The sequence below is a fragment of the Triticum dicoccoides genome, chromosome 2A, assembly GCF_002162155.2.
Source record: "Triticum dicoccoides isolate Atlit2015 ecotype Zavitan chromosome 2A, WEW_v2.0, whole genome shotgun sequence".
NCBI lineage: Eukaryota > Viridiplantae > Streptophyta > Magnoliopsida > Poales > Poaceae > Triticum > Triticum dicoccoides.
Genome location: NC_041382.1, coordinates 203,026,084 through 203,046,534, shown reverse-complemented (window position 1 = coordinate 203,046,534; position 20,451 = coordinate 203,026,084).

Below are 20,451 nucleotides of genomic sequence, written 5' to 3'. Positions count from 1 at the left end.
CGAATCCTAGGCTCCAGAGATTGGAAAGGTGTGGGGAAAATTAAGGATGATAACCTTGCAGGTCAAGCATGGGGAGCTCGACTTCGCGCTTGACCTGGGCGCAGGTGACGGGGCACTCGTAGCGGCGGAGGAGTACCAGCAGCGTCGGAGATGGCAGCGTCCAACACGGCGCTCCTCCTTGCAGGTCGATGGCGGCGAGGAGCGCTAGCATCCGTCGCCGCCTTCCTCGAGCAGGACAAGGCCGCCGTGCCCGCGCTTCTCACGCTCCTACTCGACCTCGCTAAAATATCCAACTTTGGCTCGACTGTGACGCAGAGGATGCGGGCAAGAGGGAGAGGCGACGCAGACGAGAAGGCCCGGCGGCGACGCCTGAGGAGAAGGGCGGCGACGCGGTTGATTCACCGACGCGAGTGAGGGGGAGGTGCGTCGCCGCCGCGGGCTAGGGATTTGGTGGACTGGGTGAGCGAGGGGAACGAGCGTGAAGAGGCGACTGAGTGAGTGGGTGAGTGAGTGAGCGAGGGGAAAAACTGGAAACCACAGAAATTTTGTAACGTTCCAAGAAATGTACTACAAAACCTTCGACATTCAAAGTACGATTTTATTTTTGTTATCACTATATTTAAAATAATACTCCCTTTGTAAACTAATATAAGAACGTTTAGATCACTAAAATAGTGTTCTAAACGCTCTTATATTAGTTTACGGAGGGAGTACTAATTTAGGAAATGCAGAAATATGTCTGGCTATTATGTTTTTTATGCTCTGGTGGAATGGTAAAGAATTAGTTCGTCTGGTTAACACCATGAGTATTTTCCGTTGCACATTTTAAGTCCTTCGACATGAAGCTCCGTTACACGTTGCTTGTGCAAGATGTGTATATAAGCTAACGAAGAAGTTTTTTTATTATACTTGCTCAAATATCATGTGAATCAAGCTAAAAACAACATTCATGATATTTTACGAGAATTTTTTTTTAACTTTGAAAACAACAGGAGTCTCCTACTATTATATATTACTCAAAATAAAGTACTGGTTAATTACATGGCCAAGAAGCAAATAAAAAGAAAGGAACTATGATTTACAGAGATAGGTTTGGGATAAAGCTATCAAGAAAGGAGACCAATTCAGGATTAACTTTGAATTTGAGATTTTCCAAGTCAGCTTTGAGTGCTTTTTTCCAATCATACAGGGATGCAGCAATCTTGTCAAAGTAGCATCTGTTCCTTTGTTTCCAAATGTTCCAGGCGGCCGGGACTTTGATTGCATTGAACAATAGGTGTGGCCATGAATACTTCACTGCATCAAATATCTCCTGAAGCTCCAAGTTGGTATCCCATTGAATATGAAGGTGCACTCAAAGAATGGGTGTTTGTTCGTTTCCAGTGGGTGTTGCACAAAAGACAGGAGTGACTTCAATATCAAAATGTCTCCGGTGGAGCATGTCCCTTATGTTGACTATGTCCATTAACACCAGCCAGGTGAACACTTTAAGTTTCATGATACACTTTGTCTTCCAGATCATTGTGATGTATGCGGGTGGCTGCAGTTCTCTGAAGAAGAAGTTGATGAATTTCTTGGGCCGAAACTGAACATCTCCCCAACAAGTAATCCATTCATCAGCCATCATTGGTTCCAAGTATAGATCATTCATATGATTCTGCAGATATGTTAATTCATGTAGCGCCTCGATTGATAGAGTGAGGTAAAAGTTTTTAGAAGCCCGTGGTCTATCTTGGAATTGCACTATAGAAATATCCTCCTCCCTTGTGAAAGAGAACATGTGTGGCAGCTTGTTGGAAAGGGGTTCGTCATCGATCAGAATATCTTTTCATAGAAGAATTGTGTCGCCAGCTCTAGGGATGCAAGTTGTAACCCCTTTGTATATGTCCATCAACGAGAACACATCGTTCTGTATATCTTTCCATAAAAGAATTGTGTGAAAATTTCTTAAGCGCAACAACTAGATATTAATTTATAATCGAATTTTAGTTGGATCATCGCTTTATATGTATACATCATTAATTTATCATTTTTTATCAATTTATATTGCAAGTGAATTGGACTACGATAAACACCCGATTGTGCCCATGCTATCTTGTTTCTACATGTGAAATTTGACATGCATTATGTTCACATAATTCCAGCAAAAGGTTTTCGTGGCACGTGACAAGGCACCGACATTCCCATGCTATATTATCTCTACATGTGAAATTAAACAGTCATTATGTTTATACAACTCAACAAAAATATTTCAAAAGCCCGTGACAACGCACGGGCAATCTACTAGTAAAGATAGTAACATAGACTAGTAATATATGCATGTTACTAGTTGAAATTACTCCACACTATGAGTAGTCTATTACTGCATGTGGAGGCTGCTTTTTTTGAGACAAACTCGCAAAGCTTTAATAATGATCCGTCACGCTTACAGGGACGAAAGAAAAGTTCTCCCGGGTGGCCTAACCAAACATGGCGACCGGTCCCAAGAGTTAAAGCATGCTTTGCTAGTTTGTGCGCCTCGACATTCGAGGTTCTAAACTCGTGTCTAAATAAACAGGAAATAAAACTACTAGAATGCTCCTTAATCTCCTGCACTACTGCACCATAAGCCGAAGATGTTCCTCACTGGATAGCTTCAACTGCCGACTTACAACCAGAGGCAACTTGAATCTTTTGGATATATAGATTGCCCGCCAGGGCTAGGGACTCTCTGATGGCAAGACTTTCCAGCATCATCTCTGCAGATTGCTCCCACTGCACCAAAACCACCTGTCCTAGGCACTGCTGCATCCACATTAAGCTTGGAATACCCCTCCCTTGGTGGTAACCAGTTCGTTGGCTTCGGATGTGCTTCAGGCCGTCCTCTGATGGGATCTTTGAAGATAAGTTGCAGGTCACAGATGTAGCTTTTGATGAAAGCTTGTGTGGAGAAAGGAGTTTGGAAGATTCCTTCATGTATCAACTTCCGGCGAGCATGCCAAATTGCCCAAAGCGTAACAACTAACGTGGTGAAATCTTCCGTCGATAGGGACTCACTCATGGCGAACAACCAGCCCTTGGCACTGTCATCCGTGTTCATACACATGTGTTCCACAAGATCTGCATTTGACAGGGCCCAAACACTCCTTGACATGGTGCAGTCTAGCATGGAATGACGCTAGTTATCGGCTGCACCGCATATAGCACATTCATTTGTTGTAGACATGTTCCGATGCTGCAAGATATCGCTCGTTGGGAGAGAATGTTGTGCGAAGCGCCAGACAAATACCTTGAGTTTCGAGGGAACTTGCATGCCCCAGACAGATGACCACCCCTTGCGTTCGGCGCTGCTGTTGGACGCATCTTCTACATTCTCCAACCAAGCTTCTCTCCCTGTCTTTATACGCAAGATCATGTTATAAGCTGATCGGACAGAGTAACGGCCTCTCGGGTCTTGTGCCCACACCCAGAAATCCTGAACTGGTCTTGTGCAGATTGGTATCTTTAGGATAGCCTCGACATCTACAGGGACAAAGACCTGCCGGACTAACTCTTCCCGCCATGATGCCATGTTGTGGTCTATTAGTTCAGCCACTAACCTCGGCGGGTTAGCCACCAGAGAGGTCACCGGTGTTGAGAAACCCACCCTAGGAATTCAGTTATGATTCCAGACGTTTGTCGATGATCCATCCCCTGTTTGCCTGATGATGCCTCGCTTCATTATGTTTCGGCCATCTAAAATTGCACGCCATATTTGTGAAGGTCGTGACCCCCGCTCGGCCTCAAGGATTGAGGTATTAGGGTAGTAGATTCCTTTTATCAAACATGCACTTAGAGAGTTTGGTTCCTGAAGCAAACGCCATGCCTGTCTGGACAGAAGTGCTAGATTAAAAATCTCCATGTCACGAAAGCCCAATTCACCCAGGCTCTTTGGTTTTGTCATCACATCCCACGAGACCCAGCATGGTCTTCTTTTTCCTTGCTTGCTGCCCCACCAGAATTGGCGAATGATAGATGTAATGCTCTCACAAAGGCCCCTTGTCAGCCTGAAACATGACATAGAAAATACCGGAATCGCTTGTGCCACCGCTTTAATCAGGATCTCTTTTCCGGCAGCAGACAGGAGCTTCTCCATCCATCCCTTAACCTTCTCCCAAACTCTGTCACGAAGGTATGGTCATGTGGAGGCTGCTGGTTGGCTGATTTAAGACCTGAGCCGCTATGGTCCTCAGGACGTTACAGGACACGAGCCGCTACAAGCTCGCGGAAATGGGCCTGCTCAATCGAGGGGAGAATGTGTGTGTAAGTGGCAAACTGACGTAATCAGCATCGTATAGGAGCTCCTTGTTGGATATACGTTGGACGTAAGCCTGTGCTATATACCGCTTGAAGAAATCACTTAGAGAGTCGCCTGCGTTTCCGTCAGCATAGCTCCCGAGCTAGTAAGCGCTCGCCGCTCGCCGTCACTATCAGATAGCGATAAAGCGCCCGCGTGTCCCCAGCAGCCAACAAGCTAGAGAACATTATTTTCGATATTTTTACTTCATTTTTTTTATTTTGGCCAGCTTTTATTTAATGTAAAAATATTCATGAACTCAGAAAATGTTTATGAAATTTCAAAAAGTTCATAAATTCTAAAAATGTAAGTGAGTTTAGAACATAATTTCTGAATCCAAAAAATGTTCACCAATTTACAAAAATATCCATTAATATAAAAAAATATTCATGAATTTGAACAAATGTACTAGAATTTAAAAACATGTCACTTATTTTAAAAATGCTCACACACTAGAAAAATGTTTACAATTTTCTTAAACTTTCATGTGTTTGAAAAGTGAACCACACTTAAAAAAAACCATGGATTAAAAAAATGGTTACGATCTTGAAAAATGCTCACGAATTTGATAATTTTTTCACAAATTGGAAATTGTTTAGGAATACGTAAAATATTCAATAATTTGGAAAAAAAATCAAAAAATTCAAAATGTTTAGTGAATTTGAAATTTTTCTGGTAATTCTATAAATAATCACTATTCAAAAAATGTTCCTGAATTATTAAATATAAGAATAAAATAAGAGGACAAAATATAGAGCTAAACAAGAAATAATCGCAAAAAGAAAGGAAAAAACCATTAAAAAGGAAAAACTAACAAGGGAAACATATGGAAGAAAAGAGAAAGAAATAGCCACGAAGCTTCCTTTAACTGGCTCAGAAGTATTTGAAAGTGCATCTAATCCTCGGTGGTTTTAGTAATTCATAATGACATATATTTTATTAAACTAATGCATATTCAAAAGAATATTTCAGTAATGTTCAACTTAGGTACAACATTGGGATGTGAAAATGGACCCCTAAAAATTCTAAGGACAAGTGTTGGTCAAGCCAATACTAAAATGATCCAAGATCACATCGGGTCCATAAGTATGCCAATACTATGAAAAGAGGCGAGGTTATTGTTGGGGAACGTAGTATTTCAAAAAAAATTCCTACGATCACGCAAGATCTATCTAGGAGAAGCATAGCAACGAGACGGGAGAGTGTGTCCATGTACCCTCATAGACCGAAAGTGGAAGCGTTTAGTAACACGGTTTATGTAGGCGTACGTCTTCACGATCCAACCGATCCAAGTACCGAACGTACGGCACCTCCGTGTTCAGCACACGTTCAGCACGATGACGTCCCTCGAGCTCTTGATCTAGTTGGGGACGAGGGAGAGTCCGTCAGCACGACGACGTGTCGACGGTGATGAAGTTACCGGCGCAGGGCTTCGCCTAAGCACTATGACGATATGACCGAGGTGTTAACTGTGGAGGGGGACGCCGCACACGGCTAGGAACAATTGATGTGTGTTCTAGGGGTGCCCTCCCCATGTATATAAAGGAGGGAGAGGGAGGGAGGCAGCCTAGGGCGCACACAAGTAGGAGGAATCCTACTTGGGCCCCCAGTCCAATCCCTCCCCCTTACCATATTTGGACAAGGGGGAAAGGAAGGAGGGGGGAGGGGAAGGAAGTAGGAGTCCTACTTCATACTTTCCTTTTCCTCCTCACCTTTCCCTTTCTCCCCATGTGGCTGGACCTATAGGAGGCGCACCAACCCCTTTTGGGCTGGTGTGTTCCCTTACTTGGCCCATTAAGCCCATATCTTTGCCGGGGGTTGTCCGGAACCCCTTCCGATGACCTGGTATCACCCGGAACACTTCCGGTGTCCAAATACCATCGTCCAATATGTCAATCTTTACCTCTCGACCATTTTGAGACTCCTCGTCATGTCCGTGATCTCATCCGGGACTCCGAACAAACTTCGGTCATCAAATCACATAACTCATAATACAAATCGTCATCGAACGTTAAGCGTGCGGACCTTACGGGTTCGAGAACTATGTAGACATGACCGAGACACATCTCCGGTCAATAACCAATAGCGGAACCTGGATGCTCATATTGGCTCCTACATATTCTATGAAGATCTTTATCGGTCAAACCGCATAACAACATACGTCATTTCGTTTGTCATTGATATGTTACTTGCCTGAGATTCGATCGTCGGTATCATCATACCTAGTTTAATCTCATTACCGGCAAGTCTTTTTACTCGTTGCGTAATGCATCATCCTGCAACTAACTCATTAGTCACATTGATTGCAAGGCTTATAGTGATGTGCATTACCGAGAGGGCCCAGAGATACCTCTCCGATACACGGAGTGACAAATCCTAATCTCGATCTATGCCAACCAAACAAACACCTTTGGAAACACCTGTAGAGCATCTTTATAATCACCCAATTACGTTGTGATGTTTGATAGCACACAAGGTGTTCCTCCGGTATTCGGGAGTTGCATAATCTCATAGTCAGAGGAACATGTATAAGTCATGATGAAAGAAATAGCAATAAAAACTAAACAATCATTAATGCTAAGCTAGGGATGGGTCTTGTCCATCACATCATTCTCTAATGATGTGATCTCGTTCATCAAATGACAACACATGTCTATGGTTAGGAAACTTAACCATCTTTGATTAACGAGCTCGTCAAGTAGAGGCATATTAGGGACATTCTGTTTTGTCTATGTATCCATACATGTACTAAGTTTCTGGTTAATACAATTCTAGCATGAATAATAAACATTTATCATGATATAAGGAAATATAAATAACAACTTTATTATTGCCTCTAGGGCATATTTTTCTTCGGTCTCCCACTTGCACTAGAGTCAATAATCTAGTTCACATCGTCATGTGATTTAACACCAATAGTTCACATCTTTATGCCATTAGTTCACATCTCCATGTGATTAATACCCAAAGGGTTTACTAGAGTCAATAATCTAGTTCACATCACTATGTGATTAACACCCAAAGAGTGATCATGTTTTGCTTGTGAAAGAAGTTTAGTCAACGGGTCTGCCACATTCAGAGCCGTATGTATTTTGCAAATTTTCTATGTCTACAATGCTCTGCTCGGAGCTACTCTAGCTAATCGCTCCCACTTTCAATATATATCCAGATTGAGACTTAGAGTCATCCGGATCAGTGTCAAAGCTTGCATCGACGTAACTCTTTATGACAAAATTTTTGTCACCTCCATAACCGAGAAATATTTCCTTAGTTCTCTAAGGATAATTTTGACCGTTGTCCAGTGATCTACTCCTAGATCACTATTGTACTCCCTTGCCAAAATCATGCTAAGGTATACAATAGGTCTGGTACACACCATAGCATACTTTATAGAACCTATGACTGAGGCATAGGGAATGCTCTTCATTCTCTTTCTATTTTCTGCCGTGGTCGGGTTTTGAGTCTTTACTCAACTTCACACCTTACAACTCAGGCAAGAACTCCTTCTTTGACTGGTCCATTTTGAACTACTTCAAAATCTTATCAAGGTATGTACTCATTGAAAGTCTTATCAAGCGTCTTGATCTAACTTTATAGATTTTGATGCCTAATATGTAAGTGGCTTCACTGAGGTCTTTCTTTGAAAAAATCCTTTCAAACACACCTTTATGCTTTCCAGAAAATTCTACATCATTTTCGATCAACAATATGTCATTCACATATATTTATCAAAAAGGCTGTAGTGCTCCCACTCACTTTCTTTTAAATACAGGTTTCACCAAAAGTCTGTATAAAACCATATGCTTTGATCACTTTATCAAAGTGTATATTCCAACTCCGAGATGCTTGCACCAGTCCATAGATGGATCGCTGGAGCTTGCACACCTTGTTAGCACCTTTAGGATTGACAAAACCTTCTTGTTGCATCATATACAACTCTTCTTTAAAAAATCCATTTAAGGAATGCAGTTTTGACATCCATTTGCCAAATTTCATAAAGTGTGGAAATTGGTAACATGATTCAGACAGACTTAAGCATCGCTACGAGTGAGAAAATCTTATCGTAGTCAACACCTTGAACTTGTCGAAAACTTTTTGCGACAATTCGAGCTTTGTAGATAGTAACACTACTATCAGTGTATGTCTTCCTCTTGAAGATCCATTTATTCTCAATGCCTCGCCGATCATCGGGCAAGTCAATCAAAGTCCATACTTTGTTCTCATACATGGATCGCATCTCAGATTTCATGGCCTCAAGCTATTTCGCGGAATCTGGGCTCATCATCACTTCCTCATAGTTCGTAGGTTCATCATGGTCTAGTAACATGACTTCTAGAAAGGATTACCGTACCACTCTGGTGCGGACCATACTCTGGTTGACCTACGCGGTTCGGTAGTAACTTGATCTGAAGTTTTATGATCATCATCATTAGCTTCCTCACTAATTGGTGTAGGAATCATTGGAACTGATTTTTGTGATGAACTACTTTCCAATTAGGGAGAAGGTACAATTACCTCATCAAGTTCTACATTCCTCCCACTCACTTCTTTCGAGAGAAACTTCTTCTCTAGAAAGGATCCATTCTTAGCAACGAATATCTTGCCTTCGGGTCTATGATAGAAGGTGTACCCAACAGTTTCCTTTGGGTATCCTATGAAGACGCATTTCTCCGATTTGGGTTCGAGCTTATCAGGTTGAAACTTTTTCACATAAGCATCACAACCCCAAACTTTAAGAAACGACAGCTTAGGTTTCTTGCTAAACCACAGTTCATATGCTGTCATCTCAATGGATTTAGATGGTGCCCTATTAACGTGAATGCAGTTGTCACTAATGCATAACCCCAAAACGATAGTGGTAAATCGGTAAGAGACATCATAGATCACACCATACCCAATAAATTACGGTTACAACGTTCGGACACACCATTAATTACGTTGTGGTGTTCCAGGTGGCGTGAGTTGTGAAACTATTCCACATTGTTTCAAATGAAGACTAAACTCAAACTCAAATATTCACCTCCATGATCAGATCATAGAAACTTTATTTTCTTGTTACGATGATTTTCCACTTCACTCTGAAATTCTTCGAACTTTTCAAATGTTTTAGACTTATATTTCATCAAGTAGATATACCCATATCTGCTCAAATCATCTGTGAAGGTCAGAAAATAACGATACCTGCCGTGAGCCTCAACACTCACCAGACCACATACATCAGTATGTATTATTTCCAAAAAGTCAGTTGCTCGCTCCATTGTTCCGGAGAACGGAGTCTTAGTCATCTTGCCCAAGAGGCATGGTTCGCAAGCATCAAGTGATTCATAATCAAGTGATTTCAGAAGCCCATCAGCATGGAGTTTCTTCATGCGCTTTACACCAATATGACCTAAACAGCAGTGCCACAAATAAGTTGCACTATCATTATTAACCTTGCATTTTTTGGCTTCAATATTATGAATATGTGTATCACTACAATCGAGATTCAATAAACCATTTATATTAAGTGTATGACCATAGAAGGTTTTATTCATGTAAATAGAACACCAATTATTCTTTGACTAAAATGAATAACTGCATTGCAATGAACATGATCCAATCATATTCATGCTCAACGCAAACACCAAATAACATTTATTTTAGGTTCAACACTAATCCCAAAGGTAAAAGGAGTGTGCGATGGTGATCTTATCATCCTTGGAATCATTTCCAATACACATCCTCACCTCGTCCTTAACTAGTCTCTATTTATCTTGCAACTCCTGTTTTCGTGTTACTACTCTTAGCAACTGAACCAATATCAAATACCGAGGGGTTGCTATAAACACTAGTAAAGTACACATCAATAACATGTATATCAAATATAGCTTTGTTCACTTTGCCATCCTTCTTATCCGCCCAGTATTTGGGGCAATTCCGCTTCCAGTGACCATTTTCTTTGCAGTAGAAGCACTCAGTTTCAGGCTTGGGTCTGGCTTTGGGCTTCTTCATGGGAGTGGCAACTTGCTTGTCATTATTCTTGAATTTCCCTTTCTTTCCCTTGCCCTTTTACTTGAAATTACTAGTCCTGTCAACCATCAACACTTGATGCTTTTCTTGATTTCTACCTTCGCCGAATTCAGCATCGCGAAGAGTTCCAGGAATCATTTTTGTCATCCCTTGCATATTATAGTTCATCACGAAGTTCCAATAAATTGGTGATAGTGACGAGAGAACTCTGTCAATCACTATCTTATCTGGAAGATTAACTCCCACTTGATTCAAGCGATTGTAGTACTCAGACATTCTGAGCACATGCTCACTAGTTGAGCTATTCTCCTCCATCTTGTAGGCAAAGTACTTTTCAGAGGTATCATACCTCTCGACACGGGCATGAGTCTAAAATACCAATTTCAACTCTTGGAACATCTCATATGCTCCATGTCGTTCAAAACATTTTTGAAGTCCCAGTTCTAAGTTGTAAAGCATGGTGCACTAAACTATCAAGTAGTCATCATACGAAGCTTGCCAAACATTCATAACGCCTGCATCTGCTCATGCAATAGTTCTATCACCTAGTGGTGCATCAAGGGCATAATTCTTCTATGCAGCAATGAGAATAATCCTCAGATCACGGACCCAGTCCGCATCATTGCTACTATCATCTTTCAACTTATTTTTCTCTAGGAACATATCAAAAAAACGGGGAGCTACATCGCAAGCTATTGATCTACAACATATATATGCAAATACTATCAGGACTAAGTTCATGATAAATTAAAGTTCAATTAATCATATTACTTAAGAACTCTCACTTAGATAGACATCCCTCTAGTCATCTAAATGATCACCTGATCCATATCAACTAAACCATGTCCGATCATCATGTGAGATGGAGTAGTTTTCAATGGTGAACATCACTATGTTGATCATATCTACTATATGATTCATGCTCGACCTTTCGGTCTCAGTGTTCCAAGGCCATATCTTCATATGCTAGGCTCGTCAAGTTTAACCCGAGTATTCTGCATGTGCAAAACTGGCTTGCACCTGTTGTATGTGAACATAGAGCTTATCACACCCGATCATCACGTGGTGTCTCGGCACGACGAACTGTAGCAACGGTGCATACTTAGGGAGAACACTTATACCTTGAAATTTAGTAAGAGATCATCTTATAATGCTACTGCCGTACTAAGCAAAATAAGATGCATAAAGGATAAACATCACATGCAATCAAAATAAGTGATATGATATGGCCATCATCATCTTGTGCCTTTGATCTCCATCTCCAAAGCACTGTCATGATCACCATCGTCACTGGCTTGACACCTTGATCTCCATCGTAGCATCGTTGTCGTCTCGCCAACTATTGCTTCAACGACTATCGCTGCCGCTTAGTGATAAAGTAAAGCAATTACATGGTGATTGCATTTCATACAATAAAGCGACAACCATAAGGCTTCTGTCAGTTGCCAATAACGGTTACAAAACATGATCATCTCATACAACAATTTATTTCTCATCACGTCTTGACCATATCACATCACAACATGCCCTGCAAAAGCAAGTTAGACGTCCTCTACTTTGTTGTTGCAAGTTTTACATGGCTACTATGGGCTTCTAGCAAGAACCGTTCTTACCTACACATCAAAACCACAATGATTTTTTGTCAAGTGTGCTATTTTAACCTTCAACAAGGACCGGGCGTAGTCAAACTTGATTCAACTAAAGTTGGAGAAACAGACACCCGCCAGCCACCTATGTGCGAAGCACGTCGGTAGAACCAGTCTCATGAACGCGGTCATGTAATGTCGGTCTGGTCCGATTCATCCAACAATACCGCCGAATCAAAGTAAGACGTTGCTGGTAAGCAGTATGACTATTATCGCCCACAACTCTTTGTGTTCTACTCGTGCATATAACATCTACGCATAGACCTGGCTCGGATGCCACTGTTGGGGAACGTAGTATTTCAAAAAAATCCTACGATCATGCAAGATCTATCTAGGAGAAGCATAGCAACGAGACGGGAGAGTGTGTCCACGTACCCTCGTAGACCGAAAGTGGAAGCGTTTAGTAATGCAGTTGATGTAGTCGAACGTCTTCATGATCCAACCGATCCAAGTACCGAATGTACAGCACCTCCGTGTTCAGCACACGTTCAGCATGATAACGTCCCTTGAGCTCTTGATCCAGTTGAGGATGGGGTAGAATTTCGTCAGCACGACGGCATGGCGACGGTGATGATGAAGTTACCGGCGCAGGGCTTTGCCTAAGCACAATGACGATATGACCGAGGTGTTAGCTATGGAGGGGGATGCCACACACGGCTAGGAACAATTGATGTGTGTTCTAGGGGTGCCCTCCCCATTTAGAAACATTATAACCGAGCACTTTTACAGCCCTCTCAGGCTATGTACGTTCGCAACCGTCCGATCGCCACTTTTGGAAAATTTCAGCCACTGGACTGGCTCTTAACCACACATCCGACCGCTTCGTTCGATAATAAACGAGCGCTTACCTGGGCTACATGTCCTCGAGGGCCGCTATTCCAATGAAAAAATCGAAGGTCTGAGGTTAATTGGGCCGTCCACCACACGAAGTCCATGCCATGTATCAACCTCGCTCGACCCATCTCCTCCCTTCCACCGCATACCACCCCCGCAGCGCCCGCTCCGCTTCCCCGATCTCTCCTCTGGCATCGCCATCGGCAAAAGCGACCTTCATTGGAGGGCCACTACCCCAAATTCGACCCCGAGTAGAGATGCCCCTCCTGGTGGAATCCACATGGTGGTCGGCAAGGATAGCGGCGGCGACAACTGCTCTCTCGCGCCGCGCTCTAGCTGCATCCTCTCCCAGCGACGTCGTCCACCGCCTTGATCCCTTGTCACCATTCGCGCCTCAGAGATGACGATGATATGCTCCACATAAACCAGGTAAAGGCTACCCTCACCTCTTTATCCGATTTAGAAATCTTAACCCTTCTCTCAAATTCAACGTTCCCATATTCTTCGCTCCAGGATCTCTTTATGGGAACTAGGAAGCCCCCCCTCCATATCCTTCTCTCAATGGGACTGGTTACAGAGACCGAATCCAAGTCCAGCGTCCGCAAAGATCCAGTGACCACAAGGGCGAGCAGTTGCTCATCTATGGCACATCTTGTTCTGGATTCGGTCAGAAAAGTGCTAGCCTATATTCATCCCTAGCAATTTCATGTGCCATTTGCTTAAAAAATTATGTTGTGAAGTGGAACACTTCATTCTTGGGATATTTCTTCTCCGAGGATTTAAAGTACCAGCTGTATACCACATCTCCCTTCTGCTGTTATTTCTGTAATTTTTAAAGATGTCCAGTCAGCAGGTGCAATAGAATTTACTTGCAATGATTATATGATGATGTTACCTTTTCCCCATAATTCCCTATTTACATGGATGGATAAAAAATCTACATGAGGGCCATAGTCTTTGCTTGTCTGACTTTGTAAAGCCATGTCATTGTCAAAAAAAGAGTTAGTTAGGTCCTTGTTTTATAATTCTTCCTTTCTAGATTGAATCCATCTACATTGATAATACCACACCAGACATGGCACGAATGGCACAAGAGGGCTCCCCTTTGATTTCAAGCACTATGAGAGTAAGTCATCTCTCTACCAGTTTTGTTACCTTCGCCTTTGGAGGATATAGAAGCTTTCCTTCTTCTCTATAGATGTTTGTTTTTTGTAATCAATCTAAATATTTAATTAGTTCTATTATTACCAAAATTGCAGGCAAGTCAATCATAGCTTTCATCCTTCAGTTTCTAGATTTCTTCATGATACCATATTTCCTGCTATTATTATTAAGTAGCCTTAAAAATTAGGATTTGTGAGGCATTTCATCTGCACGTGATGGTAGGTGGTGTTTTTTTCCTTCAGTTCGAGAGGAGCCATTTTGTGTGCATTGTTGGCAGGTCATCATTATTTGGGCATTGGTCAACCACATCCTTCAAGGACTCGATCGACCTCTGTCCAGGTATTTTTCGTCTCTTTAACAATGATCTAATCCCATGTCGTAAATGAGGTACATGTTATGCTATGGGAACACATTGATAATGTTGTACGACTAATTAATTTCTTTCTTCCTTGCTTCTGTTTTGCAGTTACTTGGTAATGTTTTAGTTGGTCTTGTCCAAAAGAGATATCGGACCATATCATTACTCTACTTTTATTGTTAAACCTGTTAAGGTGAAACTTAAGAATTTGATTCTATATTTAAGTTTATCTATCTTTTATTATTTTCAATATATGACAATTAGTTTCACTTGACCACAACATAAGATGTTGTAGTATTGACTCATTATACATGCTCCTACGCATTGTGCAAGTCATTTCAATTTAGTTTAGTAGTCACTCCTTGTTTGTAGAAAGCACCTCATAAATTAAATGCCAATATAGCAGCACCCTTATTCTCCATAGGGTTTGTATGTTGTATCTAACAAGTTAAAAAAAGCAAGATCATATAGATTATCTTTTAATAGACATTCTTTTAGTACATTCCTTCTAATTTTCAGATATTGCAAAATCATGATATTTGGTTGAAGAAAGAGGGTGCGCGATCAGCTATCCCAAGAGCTATCTTGGACATTAGAAAGAAAGTTGTGTCATTGTTGCAGCATCTTCTGGGAAAAATACACATGCATGGTATGCTTAACAAATCTGAACCTCTGCATGGAACAAATTACGTCATGCTTGTTTCAATGCTAGGAGAAGGAGTGTGTTAATGCTGTCATATTCAGAGATCTCTCCTTCCTCTTTGTATTGTTACTTTGATAGTATTCGAATTTTCTATTTCTCAGAGCTCGTAATAATGGGGCTGACACACTAGCTAGGATTGGTGCTTCCCGGGACCATGTAGTCTTGTGTCGTTTGGTCTTTGACATCACAAACTTTGTAATTTGGTGGCTGACAATTTGGCTAGCTCATCTCTAAATGAAAACTTAGTTTTTGACTAGAATAATCTTATGTCTGAGTAGTATGGTGCTTATGACATCTTCGGTGGTAACTCACAGACTTAGAGCGACTTTGATTATATGAGAAAGATACCATTTTCTTATCAACTATGCTCTTTGTTGGCTAAGAGGGTTTTTGATTATATGAGCTGACTTATGAGCAACGCCATTTTCTTATCAACTCTACATTGCAAATGATGTGTCATATTGTGATTATAAAAACTACAATTTATGAACCAAATATTGGCATTTAGGAACTTGCTGGCAACATGTGTCTATATGCATATTTTGAATAATATTGGGTAACTAGATAAAAATGACGTATGACCACTTTATGACAATTTTCTTTAAAATTATGCTTCTCAATTAAATTTATGAACATTTCAACCCTTTTATTGAAACAATGGATGGGCGCGGCAACGCGCGCCTTTGATGATCTAGTGTATATAAAGGAGGGAGAGGGAGGGAGGCAGCCTAGGGCACGCCCAAGTAGGAGGAATCCTACTTGGGCCCCTAGTCCAATTCGCCCCTGATACGTCTCCAACGTATCTATAATTTTTGATTGCTCCATGCTATATTATATACTATTTTGGACATTATTGAGCTTTATTATCCACTTTTATATTACTTTTGGGACTAACCTATTAACCGGAGGCCCAGCCCAGAATTGTTGTTTTTTGCCAGTTTTAGGGTTTCGAAGAAAAGGAATATCAAACGGAGTCCAAACGGAATGAAACCTTCGGGAACGTGATTTTCTCAGTGAACAAGACCCAGGAGACTTGGACCCTACGTCAAGACACAAAAGAGGAGGCCACGAGGTAGGGGGGTGCGCCTACCCCCCCCCAGGCGCGCCCTCCACCCTCGTGGCGCCCCTGTTGCTCCACCGACGTACTCCTTCCTCCTATATATACCTACGTACCCCCAAATGATCAGATACAGAGCCAAAAACCTAATTCCACCGCCGCAACTTTCTGTATACATGAGATCCCATCTTGGGGCCTGTTCCGGAGCTCCGCCGGAGGGGGCGTCGATCATGGAGGGCTTCTACATCAACACCATAGCCCCTCCGATGAAGTGTGAGTAGTTTACCTCAGACCTACGGGTCCATAGTTATTAGCTAGATGGCTTCTTCTCTCTTTTTGGATCTCAATACAATGTTCTCCCCCTCTCTTGTGGAGAACTATTCGATGTAATCTTCTTTTTGCGGTGTGTTTGTTGAGACCGATGAATTGTGGGTTTATGATCAAGTCTATCTATGAACAATATTTGAATCTTCTCTGAATTATTTTATGTATGATTGGTTATCTTTGCAAGTCTCTTCGAATTATCAGTTTGGTTTGGCCTACTAGATTGATCTTTCTTGCAATGGGGAAGTGCTTAGCTTTGGATTCAATCTTGCGGTGTCCTTTCCCAGTGACAGTAGGGGCAGCAAGGCACGTATTGTATTGTTGCCGTCGAGGATAACAAGATGGGGTTTTCATCATATTGCATGAGTTTATCTCTCTACATCATGTCATCTTGCTTAAGGCATTACTCTGTTTTTAACCTAATACTCTAGATGCATGCTGGATAGCGGTCGATGAGTGGAGTAATAATAGTAGATGCAGGCAGGAGTCGGTCTACTTGTCTCAGACGTGATGCCTATATACATGATCATACCTAGATATTCTCATAACTATGCTCAATTCTGTCAATTGCTCAACAGTAATTTGTTCACCCACCATAGAATACTTATGCTCTCGAGAGAAGCCACTAGTGAAACCTATGGCCCCGGGGTCTATCTTTATCATATTAATCTCCTACTACTTCGTTATTTCCTTTGCTCTTTACTTTTCCTTTATTTTACATTGCATCTTTATCACAAAAATACCAAAAATATTATCTTATCATATCTATCAGATCTCACTCTTGTAAGTGGCCGTGTAGGGATTGACAACCCCTATTCGCATTGGTTGCGAGGATTTATTTGTTTTGAGCAGGTACGAGGGACTCGCGCGTAGCCTCCTACTGGATTGATACCTTGGTTCTCAAAAACTGAGGGAAATACTTACGCTACTTTGCTGCATCATCCCTTTCTCTTCGGGGAAAACCAACGCAGTGCTCAAGAGGTAGCAAGAAGGATTTCTGGCGCTGTTGCCGGGGAGGTCTACGCAAAATTTAAACATACCAAGTACCCATCACATACCCTTATCTCCCGCATAACATTATTTGCCATTTGCCTCTCGTTTTCCTCTCCCCCACTTCACCCTTGCCGTTTTATTCGCCCTCTCTCTCTCTATCCTCCATCTCTTTCTCTATTTGCCTCTTTTTGCCCGCTTGCTTTTTGTTTGCTTGTGTGTTAGTTCGCTTGCTTGTCACGATGGCTCAAGATAATACTAAATTATGTGACTTCACTAATACCAACAACAATGATTTTATTAGCACTCCGATTGCTCCTCTTACTGATGCTGAATCTTGTGAAATTAATACTGCTTTGTTGAATCTTGTCATGAAAGATCCGTTTTCCGGCCTTCCTAGTGAAGATGTCGCTACCCATCTAAATAGCTTCGTTAATTTGTGTGATATGCAAAATAAGAAAGATGTGGATAATGATATTGTTAAATTGAAGCTATTTCCTTTTTCACTTAGAGATCGTGCTAAAGCTTGGTTTTCGTCTTTGCCTAAAAATAGTATTGATTCATGGAATAAGTGCAAAGATGCTTTTATCTCTAAGTATTTTCCTCCCGCTAAGATCATCTCTCTTAGAAATGATATTATGAATTTTAAGCAACTTGATCATGAACATGTTGCACAAGCTTGGGAGAGAATGAAACTAATAATACGTAATTTTCCTACTCATGGTTTGAATTTGTGGATGATTATACAAAATTTTTATGCCGGATTGAATTTTGCTTCTAGGAATCTTTTAGATTCGGCCGCGGGAGGCACTTTTATGGAAATCACTTTAGGAGAAGCTACTAAACTCCTAGATAATATTATGGTTAATTATTCTCAATGGCATACTGAAAGATCTACTAATAAAAAGGTGCATGCGATAGAAGAAATTAATGTTTTGAGTGGAAAGATGGATGAACTTATGAAATTATTTGCTAATAAGAGTGTTTCTTTTGATCCTAATGATATGCCCTTGTCTATTTTGATTGATAATAATAATGAATCTATGGATGTGAATTTTGTTGGTAGGAACAATTTTGGTAATAACGCATATAGAGGAAATTTTAATCCTAGGCCTTATCCTAGTAATCCCTCTAATAATTATGGTAATTCCTATAAAAATTCTTATGGAAATTATAATAATATGCCCTCTGATTTTGAATCTAATATTAAAGAATTTATTACTTCGCAAAAGAATTTTAGTGCTTTGACTGAAGAAAAATTGCTTAAGATTGATGAGTTGGCTAGGAACATTGATAAAATTTCTCTTGATGTTGATTCTTTGAAACTTAGATCTATTCCACCTAAGCATGATATCAATGAGTCTCTCAAAGCCATGAGAATTTCCATTGATGAGTGCAAAGGAATAACCGCTAGGATGCATGCTAAGAAAGATGCCTTTATAAGAGCGTGTTCTTCTAGTTCCTATGAAAATAATAATGAAGATCTAAAAGTTATGGATGCGTCCCCTATTAAATCTTTGTTTTTCAATATTAATCTTGATAATAATGGGACTGAATATGATCCACCTTTACCTAGAAGGTGTTCTAAGAATTCGGAATTTTTTGATCTTGATGCTAAAATTGATAAAAGTGGGATTGAAGAAATTAAAACCCTAGATGTTGCTAAACCCACTATTATGGATTTCAAGGAATTTAACTATGAAAATTGCTCTTTGATTGATTGTATTTCCTTGTTGCAATCCGTGCTAAATTCTCCTCATGCTTATAGTCAAAATAAAGCGTTTACTAAACATATCGTTGATGCCTTGATGCAATCTTATGAAGAAAAACTTGAATTGGAAGTTTATATCCCTAGAAAGCTTTATGATGAGTGGGAACCAACTATTAAAATTAAAATTAAAGATCATGAATGCTATGCTTTATGTGATTTGGGTGCTAGTGTTTCCACGATTCCAAAGACTTTGTGTGATTTGTTAGGTTTCCGTGATTTTGATGATTGCTCTTTAAACTTGCACCTTGTGGATTCCACTATTAAGAAACCTATGGGAAGAATTAATTATGTTCTTATTGTTGCAAATAGGAATTATGTGCCCGTTGTTCTTGACATAGATTGCAATCCTTCATGTCCTATTATTCTTGGTAGACCTTTCCTTAGAACGATTGGTGCAATTATTGATATGAAGGAAGGAAATATTAGATTCCAATTTCCATTAAGGAAAGGCATGGAACATTTCCTAGAAATAAAATTAACTTACCTTATGAATCTATTATGAGAGCCACTTATGGATTGCCTACCAAACATGGCAATACATAGATCTATCCTTGCTTGTTATGCCTAGCTAGGGGCGTTAAACGATAGCGCTTGTTGGGAGGCAACCCAATTTTATTTTTATTCCTTGCTTTTTGCTCCTGTTTAGTAATAAATAATTTATCTAGACTTTGTTTTGCTTGTGTTTTTTGTGTTTAATTAGTGTTTGTGCCAAGTAGAGCCGTTGGGAAGACTTGGGGAAAGTCTTGTTACACTTGCTGTAAAAAACAGAAACTTTAGCGCTCACGAGAACTACTGCCATTTTTATTTGGAAAGTGATATTTAGTTAATTATTTTTAAAGATGATTAATAGATAAATTCCTCACGTCCAGCAATTTATTTTAGAATTTTTGGGGTTCCAGATCTTTCGCTAGCTACAGATTACTACAGACTGTTCTGTTTTTGACAGATTCTGTTTTTCATGTGTTGTTTGCTTATTTTGATGAATCTATGGCTAGTAAAATAGTTTATAAACCATAGAGAAGTTGGAATACAGTAGGTATAACACCAATATAAATAAATAATGAGTTCATTACAGTACCTTGAAGTGGTATTTTGTTTTCTTTCGCTAACGGAGCTCACGAGGTTTTCTACTTTGAGTTTTGTGTTGTGAAGTTTTCAAGTTTTGGGTAAAGATTTGATGGATTATGGAACAAGGAGTGGCAAGAGCCTAATCTTGCGTATGCCCATGGAACCCCCAAGATAATATAAGGACACCTAAAAGCCAAATCTAGGGGATTCCC